Genomic DNA, 19,722 nt, shown 5'->3' with positions numbered 1-19,722 from the left:
AATTATATTGTCTAAAATATATCCAAAATCTGGAGGTGGCACAAAAAAATAAATGATAGAAAATCATCGACAAAGTCGGATGACACGAATGCGCGTAATATAATCTTATATATTTAAGTTAAGAATTCCGGTTCTTTAACAAACAAAGCCTTATAAATAAAAACTACACGGTAGAAATTTTTAAACTTGGCCATATTGTAGATATTCTTATTGTCTATAATATATCCAAAATCTGGAGGTGGCACAAAAAATAAAAGAAATAATATTCCTTGAGAATGTACTCTGGTATAAACCGTGAAGTTGGCACCACATTCGACAAACAGCTCTATAGCTAAAAACTACACGGTAGAATTTTTAAACTTGGCCGTAATGTAGATATTCTTATTGTCTATAACATATCCAAAATCTGGAGGTGGCACAAAAAATAAATGATAGAAAATCATCGACAAAGTCGGATGACACGAATGCGCGTAATATAATCTTATATAATTAACTTCCTATATCCATGTAATTTTCAAACAAAGGCCTATAAATAAAAACTACACGGTAGAATTTTTTAAACTTGGCCAGAATATAGATAATTATATTGTCTAAAATATATCCAAAATCTGGAGGTGGCACAAAAATAAATGATAGAAAATCATCGACAAAGTCGGATGACACGAATGCGCGTAATATAATCTTATATAATTAACTTCCTATATCCATGTAATTTTTCAAACAAAGGCCTATAAATAAAAACTACACGGTAGAATTTTTTAAACTTGGCCAGAATATAGATAATTATATTGTCTAAAATATATCCAAAATCTGGAGGTGGCACAAAAATAAATGATAGAAAATCATCGACAAAGTCGGATGACACGAATGCGCGTAATATAATCTTATATATTTAAGTTAAGAATTCCGGTTCTTTAACAAACAAAGCCTTATAAATAAAAAACTACACGGTAGAAATTTTTTAAACTTGGCCATATTGTAGATATTCTTATTGTCTATAATATATCCAAAATCTGGAGGTGGCACAAAAAAATAAAAGAAATAATATTCCTTGAGAATGTACTCTGGTATAAACCGTGAAGTTGGCACCACATTCGACAAACAGCTCTATAGCTAAAAAACTACACGGTAGAAATTTTTTAAACTTGGCCAGAATATAGATAATTATATTGTCTAAAATATATCCAAAATCTGGAGGTGGCACAAAAAAATAAGTTGTAGAAAATCATCGACAAAGTCGGATGACACGAATGCATGTAATATGATCTTATATAATTACGTTTAGAATTCCGGTTCTTAAACAAACAAAGCCTTATAAACAAAAAACTACACGGTAGAATTTTTTTAAACTTGGCCGTAATGTAGATATTCTTATTGTCTATAACATATCCAAAATCTGGAGGTGGCACAAAAAAATAAATGATAGAAAATCATCGACAAAGTCGGATGACACGAATGCGCGTAATATAATCTTATATATTTAAGTTAAGAATTCCGGTTCTTTAACAAAGAAAGCCTTATAAATAAAACTACACGGTAGAATTTTTTTAAATTTGGCTGTATTATAGATATTTGTATTGCCTATAACATATCCAAAATCTGGAGGTGGCACAAAAAAATAAAAGAAATAATATTCGTTGAGAATGTACTCTGGTATTAACTGTGAAGTTGGCACCACATTCGACAAACAGCTCTATAGCTAAAAAACTACACGGTAGAATTTTTTTAAACTTGGCCAGAATATAGATAATTATATTGTCTATAACATATCGAAAATCTGTCTATAGCATTATCGAAAATCATCGTTGATGTATGGTTACAGATGTCCGTAATATGTAAGTAAGTAGCGGTTCCGGTTTTATTGGAAACAAAGGCGTCTAACTTGTAAATCAAACGACATGCGTATTTGGATGACAACAGTATTTAAAGTTTTTATTTATTTTTAAGTCATATACATTAATATATGTTAATAACTTTTTTTTGCCCCCCTCTTCTTCCCCGTTGCTTCCTTCTGTTGTTTTGTGGGCATCTCCATTTTTTGTGGCCAAGCTGCCCACAAATAAAGCATCTCACATCTGTAAAAAGTGTTCGCACTCATTTTACTTGTATAGTTCTAGCGTTACTTTCTATAAAAGATGAATTACCTTTTAAAAATGGAGGCTGAGTCGACGCCTGGTGCATGGGTCGATCCGTTTTCTCCTGATGCTCAATAGATGGAGCTAAAATTAAAATGGAAGAGAATTCTTTATCAGCTAAGAAAAATGAGGTTTTTCCAACATTTATTTTCAATATAAAACTGCACCTTGGGTACGTGGAGCTTGTTGTTCGCTGGGCGGAACCTCACCATTTTTCCGCAAATATTCTTCAAACACTGTAAAATTATAATATATAACTATTTTATAAAGCTCATTAGATGACTTGAAAGGATATTTTTATTTACAGCGAAATCTTTGGAGCATTTCTTCGTCCAATGTTATCGTTTTTCCCCCCACTGTTTGGGGTAGCTACTCCTTGCATTGCCTCCTCGATTTTTTCAGCATCTATAATAAAAAATAAGTCTTGTTGTTAGAAGAAAATATAAAAATATTGATGAACTTTTCTTTCTTCTATTCAAAAATATTACCCATTGGCGAAGACATATTTTTTTTTTGAACTTTAACTCAACTGTTCAGATTTCAACGTCTGGCTGGTCTGTAAGCTGTGAACAGTGATAGGATGTTATGTTCTAGGATGCTTTGTTGTTAGGATTTGAGACGAGATGACAACAACATAGCCAATGACGGCACTGCTATTTTTGGATGATTTGCATATCTCAATAGAACAATAACAGCTCCATATTCTCATTAATTGAAGTATATTCAAAAGCATTTCATCGGTTATAGTTAACTTTTGAAAATTACATTGCTGATAAACATACTTTTTTGAACAGGTAAGCAGTGGGCCTTTTTTGATTTTTTGGCACCGAATTAACCAAACCGTTATGATTTACTCACTTTATTTCAATTTGCATTTCCTGATGTAGCATTCACACACTACAGAATTTTTAACTGCATTGCGTTTATAAAATGTCGGTATGTACCAATTCTCTCTTTCTGCGTAATTTGCGTTTATTTGAATGAATTGTTAAGGACACTTTCTTATCTATTTATAGACACGATTTCAAAAAGCAAAAGTCGCAGGATGTTTTGCTCTAAAGGAGAACATTAAAGAAATTGCATCCATAATGGTATCGTTGAATTGTGCCAACATACATGAATGTAAGTGGAGGAAAATTGATGGTTTTTGGGCTAAAGTGTTGGAGGAGCTTGGACATCCAAACCTAGTAAATTCACGCAAATACTTTATATGATGTGGCAACGAAATTGGGGAGGGTTTCAGAATGCATACGAGAGCGAACAGCAAAGGCAAACAAACATCGCTAAAATGGAGGTAAATTATTGTGAATAAGACATTAATACATTGTTTGTGTAATTAACCCTTATTTTACAATGACGATGCAATCTCGATTGCGCATGCAAACAGTGAACTCAATATTTAAACAACTGGCATGATGTCTGAAAGAAAAAATTGAAGCCAAAAAATCTTCGTGTTTCTCGCGCGTTCATAAATAATTTGTATTTTTTCGGACTTTAATTTGACCTCAGTTGATTTCATTTTACTAGTCTGTTTTATCTTCATCAAGGAAACATTTTCAACTTAATTTATTTCATGCATGAGTGATTGTTTGAATGACATAGCTAACACTTCATTTGAATAAAAAAACGTTTTGCGATAATGAAACGAGAAAACGTCTAAAATCTTGACTTCCTAATAAAGCCGTGAATGAGGCTAACAAATATGTTTAACCGCATTATTTAATTGACAAAATTTATTGACAAAAGCCTTCTTACAGCTAATGCGCGGTCCTTTGCTAATATGTAGACACCCCCATTCAGTGAAACATTACAGAATCGAGACAAGAAAAAAGTCCTATGCAGCAATAAAGTGAGCAGATTTTTTCTTCTATTATTGTCAAAGCTAATTTACAAGCAAGGCATGAAAATAAAGAACGCAGGTCAATTGTAAAACTCCTGTCATAATCTTTATATATTTGTAGGTTGTTGGCTCTAGCATTCCGGGAAGTCGTATGCAATCACATGAGAAACGGGAAAAGGAGATGCAGACAAAAGCTCCTATATCAGGTGATAAGAACGTATTTATTGACATAAATGACTTTACACCATTGACATGTTTAGGGGAGAATGATAAGTCTGCAAGAATACAAGTTAAGAAAGACGAAAATATGCAAGTAGAAGTGAAGACGTTGGAAACTGTTCTCCAAGATAAAAAGTCAGCATGTGCAACACCCTCTAGTCATATTCGTGTTTCTACTAGGCAGCGTCGTGCCCCCAAAGTGTACACTCCGAACTGCAACGAACAAGCTGTTTATTGCTTTTGCCAACGAGAAGACATTGGCTGGTATTTAGTGTGTAATTTTGAGAAGGCAGGATGCATGAAGTACTATCATCCTAGATGCGTTGGTTTGGAGCACTTGAAAAATAAAGAAGATGGAGAATGTTTTAGTAACTGTGTAGATGGTGTTTCATTCATGTGTCCTGTATGCATAAAGAAAACGGAAGAGGAAACAAGTGGCTGGATGAAAGACAAGAGTGTAACACATGAGCAAAATAGTTCGAAACAAACAAACCGAGCCAATACACATTTGTTCACTGAAGAAAATGAATGTGCGGTCATACAAGAAGTTAGCAGACTAACAGCCCAAATGTGCCAACAAATGACGAAGTATTTACTGCGGAGAATCAAGATACTGAGATTGAAGGTGCTTGGAAAGAAGAAAATATAGTTTGCTCTTATTCATCAGATGACGTGAATTACGATGACATGCCAGATGACGTTAATTACGAGGACATGGCAGACGATGTGAAGCATGATGGTATGCCAGATGACGCATCAATAACGCTCAGAGAAATAAGAGACGACGATCTAATACAGAATTATAACATCAACAGCTTAAAAAGGAGTGATTTGACGTATGTTTCCAAAGACAAAAAAGCCATTGGGAATGAGAACGGGAGTGACAAAAAACCATTTGATGCAAAAGAAGCTGTTCATGTAAGACCACCAACTGTCAACATTTTGCCAATTCCTCATGACACCTTAGGTCGCATGATGGATTGTCCAAAACTAACATTTGATTCATTCTTCACTGCGGAATGTCCATCAGAAGCATCGTTTACACTAAGTCAGGATGAATGGTCGCAGATGGTACCCACGTATGTATCACCAAATCGCCTTCAAAAAAATTGGACTAAGATAATTGCCGGACACCTGCAACTATCTAATCCATTTTGCAGTTTCATCTTCGACAGGCATTATGTTCAGAAACAAAACTCACGTAAGCGACGTTACAAAATCTATTTCAAAGCTAATGGTCGATGTATATTTGAAGACTGTTCGTGCCGCTTTACTCTCGCAATGAGCAAAGATGATTTTCATCAAAAAATTGTTCATGTGAAATACACTGGTAGCATCAAACATACAAATGGTGAAAGAAAATCTCGTCCCATTAAAGGAGAAGAACGCGCTCAACTCAGGGAAGAATTCTGCAGTGGCCTTCAAGCCATCCGTTATGTATCAGAAGAGAAAACTGGATGTTTTCCCTGATGCAATGGCATCTGGAAATAGAACAGGCTGTGGCAATAAACTTGAAACAATGAGAAAAATTTCAAGTGAAGGAAAACAGTTGTTGCAACAAGATAAAGACCTTTCATGCTCTCTGGAAAAAATAAGAAGAACGCTTGTTGAAAAGGAAACTGCACGCGAATTTCCACCATCAAAAGCCCACGATGGTTTCGTACATACTATTGCAATGTATCCTCTCATCGTTCACATGTGGATAGAGAATCAAGTGCGTTTGTGGCACGATAGGTGCAAGGATGATATTTCTTATCTTGACGCAACAGGAACATTGGTTGCTGATCACAACGGGAAGCGCGTCCTTTATTATGCATTAGTAATACGCCATCCAGTAGAAAATGAACCATCGTTTCCAGTAGCAGAAATGATTACTTCGGATCATACAACGGGAAATATTCGCTCATTTTTAGAAAGATTTCGGCGAGATGAATCAAAGTTATAGAGGGCATCTATCATCTCCAAGGCAGGTAAACACAGACTATTCAAGGGCTTTGTTAATGGCAGTTTTGCAGGAATTCAATAACGAATCAATGGCTGCATTCTTCAAGAGAGCTTTCAGGATAGTCAATGGAAGAAGTCTTGACAATGATTTATCTCTTACAATACCTCATGTTGGATGTAGTCACTTCATGCACATTGTTCACAGGTATCTCAAAAAATTGGATTCTGCCGAAAAATTTGTACGGCCTGGAGACGAACTTAAGGAGAAAGAAGAAAATTGGTATCGTTTCAACATGTACGCCATGTCCTTGCTTGTGAATGCCAGGACTCTACACGAATTTCAAACGACTTTAGAAGACATTATTACATGCTTATGCAGCAAGAAGCAAACAACGGTGTTAAGGAACGCATATGCAAGAGTTAATGCACGCATCCAAAACATGGACAAATTATGTTCTGTAAACATTTCCGAATTTCAGAAGGAAAGCAATTACACCAGTTTGGATTACAGCGACTGTGAGAACAGTGTAGTGATCCCATCTTCCAACCCTTTGTCGATTTCTTTTCTACCATCGTTGGGAAAGTTAAAAGATGTGTTGAGAAGGATTCAGAAAATTCCTGCGAATCACCAGGAAATGAGAATCGTTCCTACTGTCCCAAATTTCTCTGCTTCATTACAAAGTATTTGAGTGAGATGGCATTGTGGTCTGGTGTTTTATTAGGAGATATGACACGCTACGGGGAGAACGGAGGAATTCAAGAAAGTAGCTCTTGTAGGTTTTTGTCGTTCACATCGGCAAACGCTAAGACTGAAGGCTATAGAAGGAGCTATGCGAAATCTCAAACAGGAAGACTTCCCTGGAAAAAGACGGTTAAGAGCTGACGTATTTGTACTGCAAAATTATGAGCGCATACGACGTCGTGAGCGAAATTATGGTGATGGATTGCATGTTTACTTGAAAAACAGAAAAGAGAAGGTATGAAAAGAGGACAAAGAATATCGCTGAGAGCAACAATGAATCTGATAGTGATTTGCCAGAAATGACATATCACACAAGCCAAGAGAGATGGGGTAAGAAAGATCCGGAAACTCAAAGCAGAATCCAAAGCTTGGAAGGTATCAACAATCACCATCAATTCCACTGAGTGTAACTCCAGATTTAAAGAAAATAAAAGCAAAAGCAAAACGCTGCTTGATAAAACAGACAGAGATGCAACATTGATGCGAAGTTCACCAGGTAAAAGAAAGTTTATGAGTGATATGACGTACAAACAGAACGAAGCAGATAGTACCTATTCCAAAGTGGCAGTTACGAAGATGAAAATTGACGATTTAGCAGAAAATAAACATGAAGATGGTCAGGTGATAAAGAAGGACAAAACGCGTAACAAAGCACACCTTGATCCATGTCGAAGAAAAAGGAAGCTAAAAATAAAGCGCAAGAAACGTTTGTCAAAAGCGAAAGAGAGCAGGAGATCAAAAATGGACCGAATGGATGTGGAAAGGAATGGACGGTGCAGCACAAAAACAGGAAAGAGGAAAAAATAATGCCAAAAGAACAACAATGTCGCAAGGAGGTAGTAATTCACAACTTAACAAAAGCAAATGACCTGAAACTGCTAGAACAAAGTAAGAATTTCTGTGGTTTAATCAACAAAAGAAATTCTTGTTGGGTTAATGCTTTTGCAATGTTTGTATGTCTTGCCCATCAGACGTATTTTCTTAAGTAAAACAGAAGAAAACGTTAAAGAACAAATTGATTGTGCTCTTTCAAACGCATTGAGGAAAAGCATGAAAGAGATGCATTATAGCACGGGATCAAGTTTTTATCCATCTGTCTTCCACAACGCGTTTACAGAAGAACACAATTTTCCATTGGGCAAGCAATGTGACGTACAGGAAGCGTTCACAAGGCTGTGTTCCAACACAAAGGAAACGGCCATCGGCGATGCATTCAACATTGGCACTCAAACCAGGAAAACATGCATGTCCTGTGGTAATTTCGAAGATAGCATGCCCGAAACACAAACTTCATTAATTGTATCTCCACGCAACGGCATAGATGATTTAGAAAATGCTATTAGAAATTGCTTGGAGGACACAGTAAATGCCTGTTGCAGCTCGTGTAAGTCAGAAACAAATCATTTCCAACACCGAAAGTTCATATTTCTTCCCGAAACACTGGTTATATGTTTTGCAAGATTCAAATTTGGTAATGGACGTATTTGCAAAAATCAGGCGATCGTAAATTTACCAAATCAATTAAGAATAGGACCAGAGTCCTTCCACTACAACCTTCGTGCTTGTGCTCTTCATCATGGTTCGCGAGTGCAAAGTGGTCATTATACTGCTCTCATTTTTAATGACAATAAAGTTTTGCATATTGATGATACCAGATGTAGTGACGTGACTTGCGAGTGGCAATTGCTAGCGCAACAAACAGTATATTTAACTTTTTTCACAAAAGTTGGAAACGGCTTTGCTCATATTTCGCAGATAAGTTCTGGTTGTGGATTAGATGAGTTTGAAAAAGGTGATGAAACAGGGAATTGTAATGAGACGTTCGAGGAAAAGGCTAATGTTCAGCGAGAAAATGAGTCACCTAATTATAAATATGATGTACCAGGAAAACAAAGTAATGAAGTACGCTGGAAGGAAATTCAACAACTTTACGACGTTCTCAATAAGAATAAAACAATTTGTTTAAACGCAACTCATGGGTACGAACTGAAAGGGAAGACTTCAAGACTCTAGAGCAACCACTATTAAACCAGACTTATTCAGTAAAACATACTGGGTGGTTGAATGATAAGATAATAAATGCTTACACTCATTTGATTGTCAATGCTGCGCGTGAGAATGGAAACCGTGTACTCGCATTCGACACACTTTTCTATTCCAGGCTTCGTCATTGCGTGGTACAACGCGCTGACGAAAAGAAGTTAGTAAGAATGATGTTTGAAAAGAAAAGTGATTACAAACTCGAAACCTACGACTACGTCATTATTCCAATAAACGAAAACGAATGTGGTCATTGGACTGTGATGATCATTGATATTTGGAAGACCTCTATCCATTACTACGACCCATTGAAACAGGGGATGCAAAACGAGACAGCAGTAAAACTGATCAAGTTCTTCTTTGCTGCTGCACTCAAATGGCGAAGGAAATGCGAGGTAATCATAAATAATCGTATTCTAGTTGAGAATTTTGAGGTAATATGGGAGAAATCATTCAATTACCAGCAAGATTCTTTCAGTTGTGGGGGTGTATGTTTTAATGTATTGCAGTTATCTGTTAGGGCTTGCGTTTTTCAACCCATCTAGAAAAGATATAACTGTCATCCGAAACAAAATTGCTGGAGAGTTACTGATTGGTAGGAAAGACAACACACTGAATGAAATTTGCAGACAAATTAGGAGCAAAGAGCGGTGTATCACTGCCGAAGTCTACCGACAATATGTTGAAGGTGAAGTTTTATTGTACTGCAGTACTTTAGCAAAAGGAAAAAAAAATTCATTTGGCGACATCAATCTGAAGTGGTAGGTCGTCAGCAAATACATAAGTTTAAGTTAACACCAAATACTAAGGGTACATACACATGCTTCGTCTCAACTAGAGATGACATTGAAAACAGCAATTACCTTACATGCTCTTGCAATGTGGAGTGCATAGAAAGAGCTATTAATTACAATGAAAAGGAAGTAATACGTGAATTGAAAAACGATATTGAAAAACGTTTTGTAGCAAAGAAAAAGTGATGTGTGGAATCAGTCACTGTAAGAATTACAATGCGCGACTAGCAGCTTACGAGGAATGCGCAACGTGAGCGACTTGTTTTGAAATAACGAGAACTTTCCCACTAAATTTGGAAAGTTCTCGCAATTTCATTTGGCGCTGTTGCTGCTTTATTCATGTTTGATGTTTTTCAAACTGACAGAACGCGCTGTCGCAGCATAGTTAGGAATTTTTAAACAGGGCCGAAAATGAAACGTCCATTTGGGGTGAATATTCGTATATTCAGGTCTGTCCGACTGATTTTGTTTGTTAGCGATCTTTAGCGTTCTAGTTTCGGCCCTGTTCTCAAATCTTAACCCATTTTTCAAAAACAATGAGAGAAATACGGCATGCAGATTTTCAATAAAGACTTAATATGCAATGCACGTATTTCTCTCTCAACATATCTATCACGAAGCGATTTTTTTTATCCACGCATGTACGATTTAAGGCACAAAATGCCTCAAACAAAAAAATGACATTCATGTAAATAACATATAGATATATTCAATATAGGCCATCGCCAGCCATATTTTATTGCATGCGAAATAAATAAAAAAATTCAACACAGCTTTCCTTTCAGCGTTGTGAAAATGAACATGTTATTGCCATTCACTTAAAATCAATGAAAAGCACAAAAAAATTGTAATTATAAATTCTAAAAGAATGGAAACAACGTTTTACTTGGCACTTCGCCTAGAAACTGGAATAGAGCAATCGCGTTTCCGCTGATTACATATGTATTGTGTGTATTCTGACCATTGAAATGCAAGCATCGATTGGAGAAGCAAAAATAAGCAAAGTACGTATTCGTAACGAATGTTTAAAACACGCTCAGTTATTTAACAAACGTCTTATGGTAAAATCTTTTCAGATTTCGACGTTCGTTGATGTCATGATCAGCACAAAATAGCCGCTTCCACTTGTGCCTCAAACTACTGGTATGTACCTGTAAAAGCAGATTAATTAAGCCAAGTACGTAATTGCTGAAATCTGCCGAAAACCAAATTCAAGTCTCTAACAATTATTGCAATAACGTATTTTCATTTACTTTCAGTATACATAAATAACATTTTCAGAAAAAAATCTCTCCATGGATATTCCAATTGTAACCGTTGTTAACACAATTAAATTCTTCAACATCAACAAAAACATACTGTGGAAGACAAAAATGAGGACTTGTGCTGATAAATTGTAAGTGCTGATTTTTAATTGTAAAAAAATATATACTAAAGCATTATAAACCTGTGAGAATACATTGAGAATACTAAATCATCTATGAATAACTGCATTTCTATTTAGCTACAAGTGACGTGTTAAGAAAGCGGAAACGGGCATAAAGTAACTTCATATAAGTTCAGAATGCAAGAGGAACATTTCCAGAAAAATTGAAATTGTTAATCGATATTCTGATCGTGTCAACAACGTAAAAAATTGCGATAGAAAGGAAAATACTGTGGTAAATAATAGCCGATTTCTAATTATAAGATAATAAAGTAAAGTAATTATCTAGTAAGTCTGTAAAAATACAATATAAATAATGCACATGTCTAATTATACCGTGACGTAAAGGTCCTGCATTAAAGTAATACTTGGTCACGACTACTCCAAAAACAAGTCATTTACTTCATTCACTAAATTTTGAAAAATTAAAGCGATGAGCAACTAGAACAAATTTTCAAAAAAAATAACCAGCACTGTTACGTCACTGCATAATTAATTTGGTACTAACAACCAAACAGAGTTTACTATTTTTAAACAATTTAGTAAAAAGTGAATTGTACTAATAAATTTTTTGTGCACTCTCCAGATTTTGGATATATTTTATACAATAAGAATATCTACAATATGGCAAAGTTTAAAAAAATTCTACCATGTAGTTTTTTATTTATAGGCCTTTGTTTGTTAAATAACAGGAATTCTTAACTTAAATATGCAATGTCATGCAGGTTGCATGATAAAATCGTTATTTTTTACAACGAAGTCGTCAAAAGAAAAACACTACGTTATTCAACAACAACAACATCTCGAATTCTTTTATTTTCAACAACACTCCCCCCTTCTGTGATAATCCCAAAATTTCAATCACGTGAAATGCACGCGCTACGTCACAACAAAACAAAATAAAAACAACTGTTCATCACATGCAAGATTATATTACGCGCATTCGTGTCATCCGACTTTGTCGATGATTTTCTATCATTTAGTTTTTTGTGCCACCTCCAGATTTTGGATATGTTATAGACAATAAGAATATCTACATTATGGCCAAGTTTAAAAAATTCTACCGTGTAGTTTTTAGCTATAGAGCTGTTTGTCGAATGTGGTGCCAACTTCACGGTTTATACCAGAGTACATTCTCAAGGAATATTATTTCTTTATTTTTTGTGCCACCTCCAGATTTTGGATATATTATAGACAATAAGAATATCTACAATATGGCCAAGTTTAAAAATTTCTACCGTGTAGTTTTTATTTATAAGGCTTTGTTTGTTAAAGAACCGGAATTTTAACTTAAATATATAAGATTATATTACGCGCATTCGTGTCATCCGACTTTGTCGATGATTTTCTATCATTTATTTTTTGTGCCACCTCCAGATTTTGGATATATTTTAGACAATATAATTATCTATATTCTGGCCAAGTTTAAAAAATTCTACCGTGTAGTTTTTATTTATAGGCCTTTGTTTGAAAAATTACATGGATATAGGAAGTTAATTATATAAGATTATATTACGCGCATTCGTGTCATCCGACTTTGTCGATGATTTTCTATCATTTATTTTTGTGCCACCTCCAGATTTTGGATATATTTTAGACAATATAATTATCTATATTCTGGCCAAGTTTAAAAAATTCTACCGTGTAGTTTTTATTTATAGGCCTTTGTTTGAAAAACATGGATATAGGAAGTTAATTATATAAGATTATATTACGCGCATTCGTGTCATCCGACTTTGTCGATGATTTTCTATCATTTATTTTTGTGCCACCTCCAGATTTTGGATATATTTTAGACAATATAATTATCTATATTCTGGCCAAGTTTAAAAAATTCTACCGTGTAGTTTTTATTTATAGGCCTTTGTTTGAAAATTACATGGATATAGGAAGTTAATTATATAAGATTATATTACGCGCATTCGTGTCATCCGACTTTGTCGATGATTTTCTATCATTTATTTTTGTGCCACCTCCAGATTTTGGATATATTTTAGACAATATAATTATCTATATTCTGGCCAAGTTTAAAAAATTCTACCGTGTAGTTTTTATTTATAGGCTTTGTTTGTTAAAGAACCGGAATTCTTAATAATATAAGATTATATTACGCGCATTCGTGTCATCCGACTTTGTCGATGATTTTCTATCATTTATTTTTTGTGCCACCTCCAGATTTTGGATATATTTTAGACAATATAATTATCTATATTCTGGCCAAGTTTAAAAAATTCTACCGTGTAGTTTTTAGCTATAGAGCTGTTTGTCGAATGTGGTGCCAACTTCACGGTTTATACCAGAGTACATTCTCAAGGAATATTTCTTTTTATTTTTGTGCCACCTCCAGATTTTGGATATATTATAGACAATAAGAATATCTACAATATGGCCAAGTTTAAAAATTTCTACCGTGTAGTTTTTATTTATAAGGCTTTGTTTGTTAAAGAACCGGAATTCTTAACTTAAATATATAAGATTATATTACGCGCATTCGTGTCATCCGACTTTGTCGATGATTTTCTATCATTTATTTTTGTGCCACCTCCAGATTTTGGATATATTTTAGACAATATAATTATCTATATTCTGGCCAAGTTTAAAAATTCTACCGTGTAGTTTTTATTTATAGGCCTTTGTTTGAAAAATTACATGGATATAGGAAGTTAATTATATAAGATTATATTACGCGCATTCGTGTCATCCGACTTTGTCGATGATTTTCTATCATTTATTTTTGTGCCACCTCCAGATTTTGGATATATTTTAGACAATATAATTATCTATATTCTGGCCAAGTTTAAAAAATTCTACCGTGTAGTTTTTATTTATAGGCTTTGTTTGTTAAAGAACGGATTATAAAAGTTAATTATATAAGATTATATTACGCGCATTCGTGTCATCCGACTTTGTCGATGATTTTCTATCATTTATTTTTTGTGCCACCTCCAGATTTTGGATATATTTTAGACAATATAATTATCTATATTCTGGCCAAGTTTAAAAAATTCTACCGTGTAGTTTTTATTTATAGAGCTGTTTGTCGAATGTGGTGCCAACTTCGGTTTATACCAGAGTACATTCTCAAGGAATATTATTTCTTTTATTTTTGTGCCACCTCCAGATTTTGGATATATTATAGACAATAAGAATATCTACAATATGGCCAAGTTTAAAAATTTCTACCGTGTAGTTTTTATTTATAAGGCTTTGTTTGTTAAAGAACCGGAATTTTAACTTAAATATATAAGATTATATTACGCGCATTCGTGTCATCCGACTTTGTCGATGATTTTCTATCATTTATTTTTGTGCCACCTCCAGATTTTGGATATATTTTAGACAATATAGTTATCTATATTCTGGCCAAGTTTAAAAAATTCTACCGTGTAGTTTTTATTTATAGGCCTTTGTTTGAAAAATTACATGGATATAGGAAGTTAATTATATAAGATTATATTACGCGCATTCGTGTCATCCGACTTTGTCGATGATTTTCTATCATTTATTTTTGTGCCACCTCCAGATTTTGGATATATTTTAGACAATATAATTATCTATATTCTGGCCAAGTTTAAAAAAATTCTACCGTGTAGTTTTTAAATTATAGGCTATTTAAGAGAAATGGAAAGTACACTGTAATATAAATCTTAGTGTTTTCTTCAATTTCTTGACTTTTATACATTTTTTGTGATGTTTAAGGACTGTAAAATAGTAATAAACAGTTAAGAATTATTTTTTACTGTTGTATTTGATGGAAAACGTGTTTTAAAGACGATTTTTTGATTTATCATTTTGAATGATAAATTTTAGTTGAATGTGGTGTTGAATGTTGTGATGAATGTTGTGTTGAATGTTGTGCCCATTGAGCTCTATAAGACCTGGAGGGGCAAAGGGGCCTGGACCCCGTGGTCAAAAACATGGCGGTAATGGCGGATTTTGGTTGTCAAAACTTCCACTTTGAGAAAAAATTTTAACATTCGCTCCCTCCCGAAACGGATCTCTATTACTGCTCATAGTAATGACAACCAGCGAAAACAACCACGATACCGTAAGCATAAAATATTGAAAATAATGCTTAAGGTTTTTGTGAAATAGACACACACATTTAAATGAGGTAAATCTACTGTAAAATAACGTATATTTTGTCAAGTAATGCTTTAGCTATATTAGAAATAAATATCAAACGGCAATCTTTACACTGTTAATGTGTTGTTAAGCTTTAATGCATAATCCCATGCGCATTACTTGTGTTTTGACTGTTTGTGAACAGCTTGGTGCAACTGTCTTTCTTGAATAGATGGGTAAATCTTAGTTAAAATGTCGAAAAGGAGTTAGAAAAGTTAGCTTACCCCTACGACTTAAGTCGACTGGAAATATATTATAAGTAGGTATGTAATTGTTTTGAGTTTTTTTTGGTAGGATTGATTCTGGGTGTCTTATAAAGTATTATGATATTCTGATAAATCTACTGAGAACTTATGAGGAAAATATCTTGAACTAGGAGAGCAAAAGAACGAAATTCAGAAATTCTATAATCATGTTGCTGATTCTGTTTTAAGCCAAGATATTAGAAACTGGATTGTTATTGACAACCATGGATCTACTACTGAACAGAACTACATTAATTTCCCATTGAAAATACTATTTCTTAAATCGAAGTGCATTGGTTTCTCTGACATAACACTTTTCTTATTGCTGCATGAAGGCAAACCTGTTTAAACAATTATAATGTAGATGAAGATATTTAGCATGTTGTATAATTGTTATTATACAGACATTATTTATAATATTATGGCCTTGTGAATGTATGTCAAGAACTTATTAATTCTCAAAAATGCTAACCTTTCTGCACTACTTTTCTTTTGTGTCCTTACAAATTACAGTTACCTATACTAATTTTTTCTAGGTTCAAACAACTTGACAAATTTTTGAATTTTACATTATGCCTTTGAATTTTTCTTTTTGTCTTTTGGTAAAAATATCAGTGAATGACTTAAAAATCAAGTTTATCTAAAATAGTATTTTGTACAAAGTAACTATACATAATTGGAAAAGTCTCATGTTGAAGGCAGATGTGGCTTCTTTTACTAGATTGCTACTCTTATTCTTTTAAATGATATCGTAATTCTTCAAAAGACATAAAAGTTCTTTGCCATCAATTTTGCTTCTTCCACATTCAACTTCATTGCAACCAATGCATCTTATGTGAATTTTAATCACCTGGAATTGAAAAATGTATGGATTTTGTCAGATGATGCAGTACTGTATTTAATGTTTCATGCATGTCATGATAAGCTTTTCTTGAGCAAATATTTCAAGGTAGGAGCAAAATTTGGCACATTATTGAACAAAGTAGTTTTATCTTGATTTTGATGTACTAACCTGTTTACTACACTGTGTAACAAACAATTCATTTACAGAAACACCAGATGGCATTTATAAAACTTTTAGCATAAAGCAAACCTTTACACACCATCATCATGCTTGTCCAAATCTGTCAAATTGTCCAGGCTAGCTGTTTAATACAGGTAATTTTTATTGTACGACATGTACCAAAGAGCTCATTAATTAATCCTGCACTGCATTTGATTTCAATACAGCTCTGTCCTTAATATTTGCTTCATATTTTCAGAAAAATATGAAAAAATCCTCCATTTCAACTCAGTTGAAACAAGGAGTTTTAAGATATGCATATCTCGATAAGAACTGGTTGCTTTGCCTCGTCTAGCAATCGATTAAGTAAAGAACAAATAAGACTGGATAAACATAACTTAAATTACAACTTAGGAGTAAAACATTCACAAAATATATGCCATCACACTTCAAGTATTGACTTAAAACAAAACACTGAACACTTTAAATAGTAAACAATCTTACGTTGCTTACCGGTGTCATGAAATGTTTCCTTTTCTGGCATTACTTCAGCATCCGTATACCAAACAAGTTTGCAGCATGTTTTAAAGATAAAATTTCTAAAAGTTTTTGTGCTTGGCATTGATATTTTCTATAATCGCAATTGTGGTTGTCAAATCCGGGTGGGCGAAAAAAATTTCATTTTATGAGCCCGCGTCTTTCCGCTGACTTTGACAACCAAAATCCGCCATGTTTTTGACCACGCGGCCGCGCGCTAATAATTTATACTAATTTTGTTGACGTTTCCCCTCCAGGTCTTATAGAACTCAATGGTTGTGCCCAATGTGGTGCCAATTTCACGGTAGTTCCTTTTGTCAGGGCCAAATGTAAACGTTGTCCCCCGCCAAAGCGCAAGAGTCAATCTAATGGAAAATGGTCATATTATTTTAGGCTTCCAGCTGATGAAAGAATGGAAGGGATATGAAGTAGAGATGCATGTGAGAAATGCGTTTGGTGACAAACTAGCTACTGTGAATTTGGCACCACGATGGGCACCCACATATGGGCACCACGTTCAACACAACAGTCATCACAATAATCATCATCATATTCAACTAAAATTTATCATTCAAAATAGACCAGGCAGAGAAAGGGGAGTAAGTCCCTCAACAGGACTTTATTGCTTTATTGTTTTTATCAATAAATTTCAGTTGAATGCGGTGATGAATTGTGCTGATGATTATGCTGTTGAAAGTAGTGCCAAACTCATATTAGTACCAAATATGCAGTGCTACACAGTGAACTCTACAACAACTGGAAGGCTAACTCATTATAAACAAACCTAGACTTTTTTGAAGCCACATAGAAGCTGATTTGCCGCTTCGCGTGCATCTCGCGTGGACTGTTTTATTTGCGTGACGGATTGTTTTGCAAAAACTGCTAACTTGGAAATATAATGCTAGCCTAAATGCTTTATTTTTTTCAAAACCGTTAGCAAAATTTGGTTATTAATGTGTTAAGATGCATTGTGGACGTTCCAAGACATGTTTTGTATACGTAACGCTGTATTATATAAAACATAAAAGGAGAACTTGCTTTGAAATATGAATTTCTCATTTGTCGTCGAAAGACCAAAATTTAAGATAAAACTGATAACAGTAGTCTATCTTTGAATGCTGTGCAAAATACACACAATCCACTTAATATAAAATGTTTCATGACAATTTTATTGCTTTTAGAGTTAGACTTGCTTTTAAGAATTTCACATGCTCTTTTTGCAATGTGTGAAAGTGATGATTTGAAATTTTGAATTGTGGGTGATTGTTGGTTCTTGTCATTTACTTCCTCCCACTTCTTAAGAACTGGTGGAAGATTTGACATGCGTCCATATTTGTGTATTGAGCATTTTATCAGCAAGTTCATGCTTATAAATAAATAGCCAAGTGTACACTATGAGAAGTATTGCTAATATAGCCTGCTCTAAATAAATGCCAAAAGCAACCCTCATCCTCAGTGGTTTGAAACAGGGTTTTAAAATGATTATAAAGCAAGCAAAGCTATATCATGTATCAAAATTTTATAGTATATCATATTGATTGTAAAATTAGTTTTTTCTTGTAATACAGATGATGATAAATGTATATGTAATATATTAAATTTTAGGATGTGTATTTAAAATGTTTGGTCATATTTGTGAAAATATATGATTCTATAATATTAGACTAATAATCGTTTTCTTACTTGTATTATTACAATTTTACTTAAGTGTTTCAAAAGTTATGAATATAGAGTGTCAATTGTGTTTTTGTCTTTTTTTTTAAGTGAGTATTGACCCTTTTGACTCTTTAATGGTGCAATTAATGATAACACAATAATATGGCATAACAGTTTTTTTTAAACTCAAAGTATTTTTTTGCTAACTTTTTGAAATATTTTGCAAAGTGTTTTTCTTTTTGTTTATGCTCTGAACTTTCAAAAAGGACTGGGGCGAGCTAATTTTGCTCGGAAACACAAAAATTACCGAAAAACAGCGTTTTTTGCCCTGACAGCTTCATTTTCAAAGATTCAAACTATATTTTAAGGATAGACAAGTGTGTTTTACATCCTTTTCATGAAAATAAATGAGGGGTGTCAGTTTTGTATTCAAGTTATAAGGCATGTTTTCACGTGCCAAAACAAAGTTCGCTTTTCATCCTTCTAAATAGAAGCTTAAACATGTACAAATGTCGTTCAAACTTGTTTTATATTAAAGTCCAAACATTGTTTAAGGTTTTTAGACATGAAGCTGGCTCGAAGACAACTATTTTTTGCAAAAACCCCGGCAATTTCGAAGTGATGTATCTCGCCTCCGTACCCTCAATGGCGGCGCTCATGCAGGCTTCAAAGATGGCGTCCAAGTTAGCCTTCCAGTTGTTATGGAGTTCATTGAGTGCTACATGACAGCCCCATTGAGTTCTATAAGACCTGGAGGGGAAACGTCAACAAAATTACTATAAATTATTATCCAGTGAACTCCATATATATATATCTGGAATGATAACGACAATACATTTTATAGATATAAAATTGAAGCCAAAGTCCTAGTCTCTTGCGCGGTTTATACGTCAGTTCCAGTCCTTCAAAGTCGAATATTCACGCGGTTTGTACGTCAGTTTCATTCCCCTGAGTGCCAAACATACACGGCCAATATAAATTTGAATACAAATTGCAAAAGCATAAACATATAAACA

The 19,722-nt window shown here is 34.1% G+C and overlaps 2 long non-coding RNA genes across 2 annotated transcripts; one reads left to right on the top strand and one right to left on the bottom strand.

The window, feature by feature from the left end:
• The first annotated feature begins 10,159 nt into the window (after window positions 1-10,159).
• Window positions 10,160-11,725, top strand: LOC124454414. Its single transcript, XR_006951444.1, has 4 exons — window positions 10,160-10,718; window positions 10,791-10,857; window positions 10,974-11,110; window positions 11,219-11,725. It is a non-coding gene; the product is annotated as an uncharacterized LOC124454414 (long non-coding RNA).
• Window positions 11,726-14,209: 2,484 nt separating this feature from the next.
• Window positions 14,210-18,564, bottom strand: LOC124454565. The gene is made up of 3 exons (XR_006951517.1): window positions 18,495-18,564; window positions 15,135-15,138; window positions 14,210-14,220 (listed from the first exon to the last, which is right to left on the bottom strand). It is a non-coding gene; the product is annotated as an uncharacterized LOC124454565 (long non-coding RNA).
• Between the last annotated feature and the right edge of the window lie 1,158 nt (window positions 18,565-19,722).

This window comes from Xenia sp. Carnegie-2017, unplaced genomic scaffold, assembly GCF_021976095.1.
Source record: "Xenia sp. Carnegie-2017 unplaced genomic scaffold, XeniaSp_v1 HiC_scaffold_3, whole genome shotgun sequence".
Taxonomy (NCBI): domain Eukaryota; kingdom Metazoa; phylum Cnidaria; class Anthozoa; order Malacalcyonacea; family Xeniidae; genus Xenia; species Xenia sp. Carnegie-2017.
This window is presented reverse-complemented; position numbering and strand designations above follow the sequence as displayed.